This window comes from Tupaia chinensis, unplaced genomic scaffold (genome assembly GCF_000334495.1).
Source record: "Tupaia chinensis unplaced genomic scaffold, TupChi_1.0 Scaffold000052_1, whole genome shotgun sequence".
Classification (NCBI taxonomy): Eukaryota; Metazoa; Chordata; class Mammalia; order Scandentia; family Tupaiidae; genus Tupaia; species Tupaia belangeri.
In genome coordinates this window covers 1,379,958-1,394,709 of record NW_006159510.1, presented here as the reverse complement: position 1 = coordinate 1,394,709, position 14,752 = coordinate 1,379,958, and the positions used below count along the sequence as shown (strand labels likewise).

Genomic DNA, 14,752 nt, shown 5'->3' with positions numbered 1-14,752 from the left:
GGGTGATTTGTCACTTTCTGTCTCTCTCTGTCTTTCTGGTGAGTGCACGTGCCCTATAGCAAAAACCTGTAAAAAAAAAAAAGATAATTTTTTTCCAGTTATGGAGAGCAGAAGCAAGAGTAGTGATCAATCTCCTGATTGCTGCAAGGAGAAGGACACTAGGTGTAGAGGCACAAAGTAGCCTAGATGAGCCAAGTGTTGGAAGATGATGTTCTGAGTAGAGATTCTCTTACTGGGTGCTGCTCAGACATTTTCCAATGAGACTTGCTCTCTGGAATGGCACCAGGTTGCATCCCAAAGAAGATTCTGAAAGACCTCAAGGGAATGAAAAACTGGTTGCTCTATAGGGTCAGACAGTCCTGGGTTAAAATTTAAGGTCTGCAGCTTTGTAGCCTGTTAGATGTGTAGTGACAGATAGTGACAAGATAGTGACAAGTTATTTGACTTTTTTTTTTTTTTTGAGAGACTTTTGCTTTTAAGTGTGTGCAACTTGCCAGAGAGACAGAAAGTGAGAAATTACCTGCCATGGGAGATAGCTACACTAATCCTTTCTCTTCCATTCCCCTCTTGGGATTTTGGGCATGCACTCACACACACTCAGTGTGAGTTTTAAGCTGCCGGGTCCAGGACTGGAACCATGGTTGACTATGTGGGAGTCCAGTGACATAACTCATATTTGATTAAAAAAAATTTTTCCAGAGGGCACATTTGTCCACTGTACAGAGACAGAGAGTGATAAAAGGAAAGCAAGAAACACATACCCCATGAGGCATGATTATGTCACAATTTCTTCTTTATCTTTCTCTCCTTTTGGAATTTTGGGCATACATTCACATGCACCTGGGGTGTTTTTCAAGCTGCTGGATCTGGGACTCGAACCATATGGTTGGCCACTTGGGATACAGCCACCTTAACTGCCAGACCATGGGCTGATTCATACCGAAGTTTTAAAAATCTCATTTTTCTCAGTTTTACATTAGGATTAACAAGCCTACCCTCTTGGTTCATAATAACTAATCCATTAATGCTGTAAAGAACGAAGAGAAGGAAGAAGGGAGGAAAGAACAAAAAAATGAAGAAAAGAAATGAAGTCCATTACCAGTCTCCATGCTGAGTTGCCTTCAGTTAGAACTGAGCATCTCCAGGAAAAATGCAATATACAAGAGACACTGTTCTCTCCGATTTATTATCGGAAAAACATTCTGCAAACAATCTTGTAAGCATTCAGAGGAAAGACTGTGCTCAATATTTTTTCCACCTTCTACAGAAACGATAGAAGCTGATATTTATAAAGTGGGGAGATGGTAAGCATTAAATATTTCTCATTAATTTAGAGACATACTAGAAGGTATAATAACAAATGATTTAGGAAGGCTGTTCTGTGGCTCTTATTTACCCTGCCCCATAATATATGAACAAAAGGCAGGTGATAAAATTAGAAGGCATCTCATTTAAAACAGATAAAAGGGAACATTGTATTGTTTACTCACCATGTAATTATCTTGTAAAACTCTTCACTACAGAATATTATTGTGACAAATAGTTTCAACTAAGGATTAGGCATTCCTAACAGTAAGAACAACATGTGTAGTCACAACATTGAAACCAAATTATAAACCCTATTAAGCTGTGTGCTACCACATGGAAGATGCTAAGTTAAACTGGGAAAAGGGGAAAGAAATTCCCAGAAAACTCAAGGTTTTGTATTTCTTCACATACTTTGAGCTTTGCTTTTGGTATACAAGCTCAAGTGTTGGCTGTATGTGTTTTATTTTTTTCTTTCCTAAATTACTTTTATTACCTTTTCATTATGTGAAAACAGAGCATTACATTCAGACTCAAGTTGTCCCTAAGATTTTTGACTATATTCATTCATTCAGAGAATTGACAGGAAAAGGCACAATAGACACTAAGGATGATCAAACATATTTGTATAGATCACAAAATGAGATGATTTAATTTCCTAAAGACTTTGGTCCTTAGGTAGTAAATGTTCCAGATCGATTACCTATGTACATAAAATAACTCTGATTGTAATAAAATTGCTCTTTTTCTTCTTTGTATGCATACATAACCATTAGAAAGGATATGCTTTTCTCTGAAAACTCTAAGTCTAAATTCTATGAGGGACATGATGAATCATTACCTTGTAATGGCTGAGAGTTGGAATAAATATACCCCTCCCCCATAGCTTGGCTATAATCAATGCCAGCGCAGTGAGAATTTTAGTCACACCAGGCACTTGACATTATAAAAGCTGCAGCAGCAACAAACAAAATCTCAAATATCTGTTTTTATAAAGTTCTAGTTCATTATACCTGGTAAGTTTAGCTAAAGTATATAGAACCTGAGAAAACCTGACTTTCCTAAACCTTTCTATAGCTGAAAGCATGCCTTATATCAAGCATACTCAGAAAGCTTTTTGTACTTATGAATGAGAAATTAAGATGTAGATATAAATGTATTTGTTATTAAGTGTGAATTTGCAAGTTTTTTTCTAAATCTACTTTTGATATGGAGTGAATGAAAATAGCATCTTGTTTACTAGACTCTTTATAAAACCTGTGCATTGGTATTGAAGTTGTTATTGTTTTTTTTTTCCGGGTAGAATTGCATATAAACAGCCTCCATAGTCATAGAAATATATAGATTTTAAAATTTTTAGCACATTTTAAATTTGCTCTGTATCTTTAGGACTAGAGTTGACTCTATAAATGAACTGTTAGTCATGAATATAAATATTCTTTATGTTTTTAAAGATTTCAAAGAAGGAAAGGGATGAGCAAGGATTCTATTTCCATATACTGGTTTGATGAATATTTACTGAGTGGATTTTAAAGCATTGCATTCAATGAGCTTATCGTTTCCTTGGGGAGCCACAGCTAACTTAAGGAGGAAGTTATATACTCACACACAGTGTATCACAAGCTATCAAGTCCTCGTCCTAGAGAGTTGTTCTTTGAGATCAACAGAGGTGAAAACTCCCACCAGAGCAATGCTCCTTCTCAGCAGTCTACAATCCTTGCACAGGTTTGCTTTCTTCCTTACCAACCTCTCCTGGTGTTGATTTCCCATCCTTGACTCTTACCTTATTCTCAAGCTCATGATTTCCTTATTTGGGCAACTAACGCTGACCCAATTTCTAACCTCCAATCTTCTCCCGTTTTGCTTCGAAAGAAATGCAAATCTTAGTAGTGCTGATGATCCATCTGCCTGGTATTAAATTCCCCCTGGCTCCTGCAATCCCACTTTTGGGTATATAGCCAAAGGAAATGAAATCAGCTTATCAAAGAGATAGCTGCACTCCATGTTTATTGCAATATTATTTACAATAGTCAAGGTGTGGAATCAACCTAAGAGTACATCAACAGATGAATAAATAAGGAAACGCACACACACACACACACACACACACACACACACATATAATGGAGCAATATTCTGTCTTAAAAAAAAAGGAAGGCAATCTTGTCATTTCTAACAACATGGATGAAACTGGAGGACATTATGCTAAGTGATAGAAGCCAGGCACAGAGTGAAGAATGCTGCATAATTTCACTTATGTATAAAATCTAAAATGGTTGAAATCATAGATGCAAGAAGTAGTTTAGTAGTTACCAGGCCCTGAAGATAAGGGTGATCTATACAAATGTGTTTGATCATCCTTAGTGTCTATGGTGCCTTTTCTTGTCAGTTCTTCTCTGAATAAATTAATTTAGTAGAAAATCTTAGGGAATACTTAAGTCTAAATGTAACACTCTGTCTTCACATAATGAAAAAGGTAATAAAAGTAATCTAGGAAAGAAAAAAATAAAACACAGAGGTTGAGGAGATGTTGATCAAAGGATTCAAAATTTCAATACAACATGGTGCCTATAATGAATAACAATGTAGTCTAGAAAATATAAGAAAAAGAAAATAATGAGAGGGGACATGATACAGGGATAAAGGGCACAAGCACAATAAAAATAAATCCCACACGTATTCTGTTTTAACCTGTGCTATTTCAAGACTAGGAATATGCTCAGAGAGACTCTAGCCTGACTAAGATAATAAATTCTGTGTCTTGTGAAAAAAGAAGAAACACCGTTCATTAAAATAATCAGAAGGGCTCAGAGGAAACATAGAAAGTGACTTAGGTATTGAAGAACAGGTAGAATTGGATAGGCATTGACCAAGGCTAATGGCAATCTTGGTGAAGAAAATAGAATGAGAAAAAGAAGAATAAAACTGGTATGTTCAAAGCCAGAAAACAGATCAGTGTGGTAATGTACTAGTTTTCTTCTGCTGCTCAATAAGTTGCTCCAAAATGAACAGCTTAAAACCACATGCATTTAGCACGACACAGGTTTGTGGATTGGGAATCTTTTTGTGACGTAACTAGCTCAGGGTAGCCCACAAGCCCATAATCAGGTACTGGTCAGGAGTTGCATCTCAGCTGAAGTTTTGACTGGGGAAGAATCTGCTTCAAGCTCCATTTCATATGTACTGACAGGATTGATGTACTTCTTGCTAATTGGCTGAGGCTGCCCTCTGTGTCTTACTGAGCTAAGGAAAAGAATACAAGAAAGTTATTTGCGCTTCCTTATTCAAAAAGTTATAATGGTAACATTCTCTTGTGTCCAGTGGAGTTCGTAGAACACTTTGGTAGTTTTCTAGGATAAGGACATGAAAGATCTTTAGGAAATGTTACTGTTGCATGAAGGTCTTACTCTGTCTCAAGCACTCCAGGGAAAAGCAAGTGAATTAAATGATCCTAGATGTTCGCCTTATCCTAGCTTTTCTCTGTACATTTTAATTTTGCAATAAAGGTTGAAACTCATTCCCCTAAGCAGTCTACATGTAGACATATGCTTCTGATGTAACTTTCTCCACACTCCTATCCACTATCCTAGGTATAGACAAAGTCTAGTTTTAACTCTGGCAGGAAGGATGAATTGAGTCACCAGACCTTATTCTAAATGTTTTAAATCTGCCCGAATATTTGGATGCCATCGTGTATACAGAAAAGGAAGAATATAACTGCAGCCTGGCTCTGAATGAAGTCACTGGTCATGACGAAACCATCATGTGGCTGCCATGTGTCTGAAAGGACTGACTCAGACTTGCCTGTCTCATGGCCTATCTCCACAGAATCTTGTCCTTTTCTTGCTGGACAGAATGCTGATCATTACTAAATGATGAGTTTGTTGTGTTCACTTTAGCCTAGACTTTATGGACATAAACTAAGTCACAAGGGTAACTCCACTCAGAGGAATTTCTATTCTTGGTAAATCAGGGAAGTATATGAGGGAACTATTATTTCCAAAGGGGATTGTATGTGTGGCTGGTTGTCTGACTTGCCCATCAGGGGACAGTTCTGCACAGGAGGAATAAATATGACAGCATTGAGCAATGTCACATCTGGTTGCTGTCTTACATCTTGCCAAGCTATATTCCACATTCACTCTGCTTGACCAGAAAGAAACATGGGAAATGGTTTGTGTGGTTGCTGGTGCCTTGGACTGTGAACCTGTGCTCGCAGGTGAACTGCTTGCCCTGGGCTGGGTCAGAGCATGTTATAAGGGAAATGTCTGGAAAGGCAATTATGCATGGCACATTTCAGCCCATATGGCGAATCCAGGTGGTGTGAGGAAAACCATTCTTACTGTGCCAATTACAGGGTAATTCTGGAGCCTCCAGCTTAATGCTGGGCATGTGCCACTCACTCTGCTGGCTCTGAGCCACACAGAATCACTGTGTCAATAAACTGATGCAACCCGGAAGGAAACAGGCAAGTAACTGGGCATTTGTAACTTTTGAATACCACCCTCATCGCTCATTTATCGTAGCTGTTATTAATCGACTCCAGCTGAAGTGAGAAAGTCCTGACACTGGGACAATTAGAGTTTCTTAATTTAGAAATGTATTAAGGGAACACACAATGAATCCCTTTCTCTAAGACTCTGTCAATAAAAGGGGCTCTGTCCCCAAATCTTGTGGGCAAAACTTCTGGCTGGGTTTAGTCTTGCTTGTGGGTGAGTGAGTCTGTGTATTGGGTGTGAACCTGGTGGTTTTCTCTTTATGGAAAATCAGTCACTTCAAGGAAGCCTGGCATTGTTCTCTCATACTGTCAAAAATAGAAGCCCACATCCCCTGACAAAAGGAGCTGGCAGATCCATTTTGACAGGTCTCCCTGACCCTATCATTTTTTTGCTCTAGTTGTCGGATTTGGAAATGCAGACTCTCTCCAGCGCTCTTCTGTCTCATTCAAGAAGCACATTCGATGGCTGTTGATTGAAGACTGTGGGGACGTCCTTCCCAGAGCACTGCTCTCACCGGCTCACTGAGTTGGAACCAGTGCTGCGACAGAGGCTGGAAACATGTGAGGGAGGCACTGTGAAGCAGACCCAAGGCCATGGACTTCATGTGTGCCAATCAATTCATTCTAAATGAAATCCCATGGGCTTGGACTTATTCTTATCCTGTAGATAAGGAAAGCAGAGCTTTTCGTGGGTTATGTGATCTTCTCAGAGCCTCACAGGCAATAGAAGATAGCGCAGGGATCCAATCTTGACATATGTGTCCCAAATCTGAGTCTGTCACTCACAGATACTGAGCAATTTACCTGTTGCTCTCAAACACTACAATGACCTTGACTAAGTGAAACTCTTTCTTTTTTCTTCTGCACATTGTGGCTTAATACTAACATCTCATACATGCGTTTCTCCATTCTGATCAAACCCAATGTGGGGAGGGTGCAAGCATTAAAGGCTTGTATGGGTCCATAGGAACAGATTGAACGTTGTTATATACCAGAGCGTGACTTGCTTAGCCTCAATTGCTATTGTAGAGAGAGGGGAAAATCAATGACCTAGTTTTCTTGAGTGACTTAAGTCCTTAAAATTTTCCTCAAGTCTTAGTAGTTTGAACCACTGAGTCTTGGGCAAACTAGACTTGACCTGTTACAGAAAGGTGAATCTGACCCACACCACTTGTTAAGGACTGAATGTGTGCATTCTCCAAAATCCACGTAGTAAAATAAAGTCTTAACCTTCAGTGTGGCTATATTTGGAGGAGGGAGTTCACTAAGGTTAAATGAGGTAATAAGGGTGGAGTCTGATTGTAAAGGACTCCAATTCTTGAAAAAAGAGACACCAGAGAGTTGTTGCTCCTTTTTTCTCTCTGTGTGTATATATGCTATCTGAAGACACAGTGAAAAGGCATAGAAGAACAACTTTCTCCCCCACAAACTCTAAGCCCCCATAAAAAAGAGATAATGTCTGTATGTGTCCAATATTGTATCCTATATCCCTAGTATAGTATCTAGTGTATAGTAGAAACTTAATAAATTCTTGAACATTGAGGGCTCAAATTTCCTGAAGAGAATGGGAGATATGAGCTTCTACCCAAACTTCCCTAACTTTTTCTTTTTCTCTTTCTCTCTCTTTCTCTCTTTCTCTCTCTTTCTTTCTGGGACTCAAGGTGTGGTTGGCTATATGGAAGTCCAGCACCTTAACCTGCTGGCCCCAAGGCAGGTTTATTTATACTTGCCTGCATATACATGTAAGAACTTGGTAATGAGGGAATGAGTTATATACCAACTTTACAAAAATTTTAAAAAGCTTAGGCCTTCAGTGGGAAAGTAAAAAGGTTCTACTGGACTTTTTAATGTGAAAGCGTAGTTGGATTTATACTTTTTGGTGCTAAGAGTCAATCTTCTTCCAAAGAGAAAACATCTCAGAGGGGTGGTCAATGGCAACTCTGTTTTCAGGAATATCTTCTTAAGGTCAGATATCTTTTCTTTCTGTGGCTTCTGATTGTTCAGAAGTTTTCAGCTTGCAGTGGTTTTAGCCACTTCATCCCCACACTGAGCATCCATCAGAATCACCAGGAGAGCTTATTAAAGCTGCATTTGCTGCCCTCCCCGAGTGTGTAGGTCCAGGGTGTTCTATAAGTGTGACCCTCAGGGCTACAACCTGCCATGTAGTGATATAGTCACAGGAATTAATAATTAATAATTAATGGTGGTCTTCAATGACACTTCTGTCATGAAACATCAAATACTCTGATGTGGCAGAAAGATCCAGAGCGAAGCCTCAAGTCCCAGGTGCTGGCTGATGGGCTCCTGGTGCTCATGTACACAGACTGCAGATACTGGTGAAGACTCAGGGTCCTTCAGAGTAATGTGTGTGTGTGTGTGTGTGTGTGTGTGTGTGCATGTGTGTGTGTGTAATGAGTCTATGTACATGTTTGTAGATGTGTGTATGTGTTCGTGTAATGAGTCTGTGTACATGTTTGTAGGTATGTGTCTGCGTGTGTGTGTGTGTAATGAGTCTATGTACATGTTTGTAGGTGTGTGTGTGTGTATGTGTATGTTTGGGATGAGGCTGGGGAGTAGGTGAGCTAGATGAGGTTCCATCAGCCTTGAATGTCCACAGGTCTAATTTTTGTGCAGTCAAGACATTGCTCAGATTGCTCCACTTCCCTTTGCTTTTGCTGCTCCTTTCGCAATGGGAGGATTGACATCCAGGTTAATGTACAAAACTTTCACATATTAATATAAGTTTTATCTCCTTGAAGAGGATTATAATAAAGAAAATAAGATGAAGTGTGAGGGTAGGTGCCATACATTGAAATTTTCTCTGCCTCCTTCTTTGCCTCATTTCCCTGAAACCCGGCAGATGGTTGGACTGGACCTCGTGAACATCTTGTGATCTTTCACTTAGCTCATGGAGTTTGTTTGTGGCTAGGGCTTTTCTGGAGGTATACACACTCTTCCCACATCAACATCACAAAATTTGGGATACTATATCCTAAACATACTCTAATGATTCTGTTCACCAATAAGTTAATATTTATTGCACCCTTTGATCAATGTATGTACAAACCAGCCCCCTGCTTGGTGACAGGGAATCTGCATTGATCTTTAATTGATTTAGGAATGCTTTACTCTTCACTTGAGCCTATGCTTAATGATGGCATGGGCCATTCTCCACCCAGCTGTCAGAGGAGCATCCTGTCCTGTGTACTCCAACTCATGTCTTCCTCTGCTGGACCTCTGCGTGCATTCTTTGGATTGGGAAACATTACTGGGCAATCCTTTTCAAATTTGGGGCTCCTCTAGTACATTGTCCCTGTTTCATAGAAGCAGGAAATCAGATAGCTTCCTCTTTATCTCTGGCTCTTCCTTCTGAAGGCTCCCATGTTCCATGAAACTATCATCAAATAAGTCTGTATTTCGTTCCTGTTAACTTATTTTTTTGTTATAGGAGTATCACACATGACTCTTTATGATGAATGGGAAAGGGATCACCCCTTATTCACACCTACACTATATATATGTATATATTTGTACACACACACAAAAAGATATATATGCAAAAAGTTTATACACACTTTTTAAAAGTCCTCTCATATATTTAATTTTATACATATATATGTATACACACATATACACACACATACATATAAAATTAAATATATGAGGGACTTTTAAAAAGTTTGTGTAAAAATGGAATTAAAGTATGAGCTTATTTTGGTGAAAAAAAAAAAAAACCTTTAAATCCATGTTCAGTCTCACCATGAACTTTTTGAAGGCCCCTTGCATACTATAATTATACTTCACTGGACTAAAGTGCATCTTGTTAGGTAGCAGGGTTCAAGTGTAAAAACAAGAGTTCTGAAAGTGTGTTCAGAAGAATGACAGATCACCATTGAAAAGAAATTCTTTCTTTTCATTTTAAAATAGTTCACACCAAGGGTTTATTCAAATACAGTTCATTACATCATCTCTGAAGCATTTTTTGATCCAGCAAACAAAGCAACTCAACCATGAGTGATTTTGTGTTCTAAACAAAGCTATTTCCTGTGGCCACCATTCAGAATTGTGTAAACCCAAGAACCCTGGTCAGAGCCTAGATGATCCTAAAAGGGGTGGGGGAGGAGAAGGAATGTAGAAGGGAGGGAGAATTGCCTTGGAGTATTCTCTGTTCAGTGTTTTGAAATAAGAATAGTGATATATAGCAAGAAAAAAAAATAAAGAAACCAAACTGTTCTTACACATCATACCTGATTACACCCTAAGTGACTACCTTCTCTTTAGTGGTGAATCTGAATATCGACTCAGCAGAGCTTCCCAATGTCCAGCACTCAGGGAACACTGGATTTAGTGTTCTTTAGGTTTTGTACCTGCCATATGCCTCAACATGGATTACTCCTACTAATAAGAGAAGATGCAGTTAAGTATGGTTTTAATGTTCTTTTTAGTTAACAGTTACTTCTCAGACAATGAAATGAACCATTAGTACTGTAATATCACCTTCTAAATTCCAAACTCCCCAAATAACAGTCACAACAACAAAAAACATACTATAAGAAGTTGAGATTTGGTACATATCAAACAAATACATTGTTCTTCAGAAGCATTATTTAAGTAAAAATCATTTGCAAGACAGTCTACAATGTTCTTTGGAGAAAAGATAAGGTTAGCAAATGGAAATCTGTTTCTCCTCCTCAATCCAGATAAGGCTTACATTTAAGGATGCTAAAAGATGAAGATAGGCATATCAATTTTTTTTTTTTTTTTACACAATTTTGCTATAGAGTTCAAGTGCTTGCCGGAGAGACAGAGAGAAAGAAAGCAAGGAATCATCCCCCAGGGGATGGCCATGCTGCAATCCCTTCTCCTCCATTCTCTCTTGAGATTTGGGCACAGACACACGCACATGCCCAGTGTGAGTTTCATGCTGCTGATTCCAGGTCTTAAATTGCAGTCAACCATATAGGAGTCCAGTACCTTAACTATCACACCACCTTCTGGCTCAGCATATTACAATTTCAATAAGTTTGTCTGACTAGGCAGAAAGCAATTCATGAGTTAGGCAGCATCGAACCACAGCTGCTCAGGGCGCCACAAGAAAGGAAGAAATTTTATAAGGTGCTCTGGAAATAAATAAATTATTCGATTGGATAAAGTGTAAAATCTCTAGTTAGGGGTCAGTTCATGGTTTCTGATTGGTGAAGTCTCTACTTACGGGTTAGTTGGTGGGTTCTGATTGGTTCAGCCTAAGATTTGTTTTGCTGTTTACACTGAGTCCAGCTTCTATTTGCTTATGTAGGAACCCAAAACAGGAGCTATCCAGTCTAATGATCTTTACTGGAATGTAGCTCATAAAAAGGAAACCACCCCTAGTTTCTAGTTCTATATTATCTTGCTTATCCAATTATAGTTCTCCTCGCTCACCTGTCTAACCTGGGAATAATTACCCATTTTCTGTATCCTAACCTGTTTCTCCCCTGGCTTCTTAGATCTTAACCCCAGGCTCAGTTGAGAAGACATAGATGAGGAAGGTTGAATATAGAATTAATATCTGTCATTATTGTTCTGATGTCTACACAGAAGCTATAAAATTTTTAAGAACAAAAATACTGACCTACCCTCATAAATGAAACACAGCTATGCAAGACAATGACGTATTTGTGTAGCATGTTGAATGGTTTCCCTCTGGAATGAGATCCCTAATTTTTCTCCCAGTTCCCTACTTTTGTGAGAGCAGCTGGGAGGAGGGTGGATGTACCATCCATAATAATGAAAACAAATTGGGGGGAAAATCTCATCTAGAGGATGCCATTTTCCAAAGGGATTTACTTGGCTATAATTCTTTATGTCACATAATGATGGGGTGATTCTGATTAGAGTTTAAAAAGAAACATCTGTTTGGGTGAGAAAAGTGCTCGGATGAGTTTATCCATAAAAAACAAGGCAGTGGAGATGCCCCCAGGAGACAGGGTTAAGCTGTTGTTCAGGATCTGTTCTGAACTGTGTCCTAGGGGAGATAGTTCAGCTTATCCATGCCTTCAGTGAGCATATAAAGAAACTTACCTCTCAGAGTTGTTATAAAACTAAATAATTCAGCATCTATAAAGTCCTATGTGATGAAAGGCACCATAGAAATGCAAATTGTTATTTTATTATGAGATGCCATCAATAGAATAGAAAGTAAAACACTCTCTTTGATGGATGCCCGGTTCAATTGACTGAGAGCATTGTGTTTCTATCTCAGATATCTCCGATATTTAACTGCAACAGATAACTGCCTACCCTTCTACTTTGTTTTATCTGTTCTACTTAAAAATGATCTTTGGTAGCTTCTCTTCAGGGCTTACTCGAGTCATTTCAGCGCGATATTCCTCTGCAAGTTTAACAAAATAGTTACCACAAATCCCCAATGAGAAGCAATGCATCTCCATTACAGTAATTATGTTTTATGTGGAGACTTTTTCACAAAAGAAATAGATATCTAAGTTTTAATATAAGTTCAAAAGATGGCAAATTGCTAGTGGCAATAACTTTAGCTAAAGCCTAACTGTTAAATGGAGAAATTTGTATTTTAATACAAACTTTTTCAGTAGGTTCCTTTCCCTGGTAAAAAGGATGGTCTCACTTTTTAACCTCCATAACAAGACCAGAGTCAGAGAGTGCAATTTTCCAGTAGGAAGCAGGCAGCCACCTCTGTGTAGTGTCCCCCGTGAGTTAGTTTTCAAGTCAAGGCATGACCTTTCTCTGGTTTCTTCATTTGGGCCCTGGGAAGGACCTGGCTTCTCATGGAGCTTCTTTGGCAGGATGAGTAGGTAGATTGTAATATTTTTTAAGGTTTTATTTATTTTTTCCACAAAAGAGAGACACAGAGATAAAGAGACAAACATTTCCAATATGTTCCTCATGCCACGATCTACCCCCAGCTTTAGCAGCTTGGATAACAGCACACTCACATAATCAGTGTGCATAGGGAGACCTCATGACACCACCGGGACCTTCTCAAGTGGGTCCAACATTGCAAAGTGAAGTGTTTCCACTGCAGTACTGTCTAGCCCCAAGAGACCACAAGTTTTGTCATAGTCTCACATCCAAAAGAAGGTCTAAAACTTCTGATCACTCAGTTCTCAAAATAGGAGAGAAGTTCAACTGCTTTGCTACCTTCTGAGTGGGGCAAATAGGAAAAGACTGGGTATCTTTTGGGGCTCCTAAAATTTTATTGTGAATTATCACATTTTTTTTACCAAAATTGAGAAGACAGAATGACAACGAATCTTTGTGACATTTTCTGTATGAGATAGTCTAGAAAAGAAACACTTAATTTTTAAAATTTGAATTTTGGGGCTTTTAATAAATTTTGACAATAAGCAAAATATTTAAATTCTAAACTATTTGGAGAAAAAAATAGCCCTGTATATACAATAATTCTAGAAGAGAAAAAAAAAAGATGAAGGTAACTTTGACAAGTCAATTGAATAGTATGAATGCTATGGCATTGTAAATAAGCAGTGATAAACTTGCTATTTTAAGTATCTACTTATTTCTAGTCAGAATGGGCTTTGAAGAAATTCATACTTGACTTGGAGTCTGTGTTCACTCACTCATCAGGGTAGGAGGAGGCAGGTGACAGAAGCTCTATGGGCCTTGTCTCCTCATTGCATGCAGTATGACAGCATGGTATCTACCTGGCACTACATGATATTTAATACTTACTGGATATGTTATAATATGCCATTGAATATCCCTTCCCATTTCTATCAGCAATTAAAGAAGAAAAAACTTAAAGGCATTGTAAATAACCTGTAAATTATTTTAATGAGAGAGAGTTTAAAATGGGATGCTTTACATCTACTATGAAGCAAGAGAGTAAATTCATTGCAGGCATTTATGAAAGTAGAGGTTTACAATCCACTAGAAGAATATTTATAAAAGTAATTTCCAGGGGCCAGTTGCTGGTGTGGTGGTTAAGGTGGTTGGATTCCACACAGTTGACTGAGTCATTTGAGACCCAGACCCTATCTATTGAAAAGCACTCCCAGCACATGTATATGCATGCACAAAATCCCAAAGGAGGAGAAATAAAGAAAAGATTGCAGGGTGACCATGACCCATGGGGAGTGATTCCTCAGTCCCCCCTCAGCCCCATTCCTGGTGAACACACATGACTAGTGGCAAAATTGAAATAAAAATGTACTTTCCAGATCTGGTATTTTATTACAAAAGTTAATTATTAAGCAGGCACCATGTATAATGCAGGTTAAAAAAAAAAGAGTATGGGGCAAAAGAAGTTAGCGATCTGGTCTTTTCTTATTTCTTATGTTATTAAAAATGTCATTTATCTCAATACTTTATACCTAAAGTACAAAAATATTGGTCAGTCATGGTGTCTCAGTGGTAACTCAACATTCTGAAATGCTAAGAGCACACAGGAAGGTCCTAGGTTCACGATCTAAAGTAACCCTGTGCATGCTAAACACATGTATGCCCAAGAGCAGGACTGGCTAAGGCTAGAGGTAGATCGCAGCATGGTGCCGTGTTGGGGGTTCTCTCTCTCTTTCTCTCTCTCCCTATCTCACAGGAAAACATTTTTTTAAAATTATTCTATTAATTCAGTTATTTTTTATTTGCTATAGGGCAGAGAGATACTAGAGAGAGAGAGAGAGAGAGAGAGAGAGAGAGAGAGAGAAAGCGAGAAAGCAAGCCACCAGATCCCAGACTTGAACTATACTGGAGTCTGGCACCTTAACCATCATGCCATTTGCTGGCCCTTCAACTATATTGAGGCCCAGCACCTTAACCATCATGCCACCTGATGGCTCCTCCAAAATAAATAATTTTAAAACAAAAATATGGTGCATAATTATACTAAAAACCATCTTATGTTGTATAGTTTCTACATTTTTACAGTGCTTTGGTGTTTACCTAAGAAGGTTGTACTTTAGAAGGGGAATTTTA

General features: G+C 38.6%; 1 long non-coding RNA gene across 2 annotated transcripts in view; it reads left to right on the top strand.

Annotated features, from left to right (window-relative positions):
- Window positions 1–14,752, top strand: part of LOC102484807 (uncharacterized) — a 272,769-nt gene that overhangs the window by 162,938 nt on the left and 95,079 nt on the right. The gene's annotated exons all lie outside the window — the stretch shown is intronic.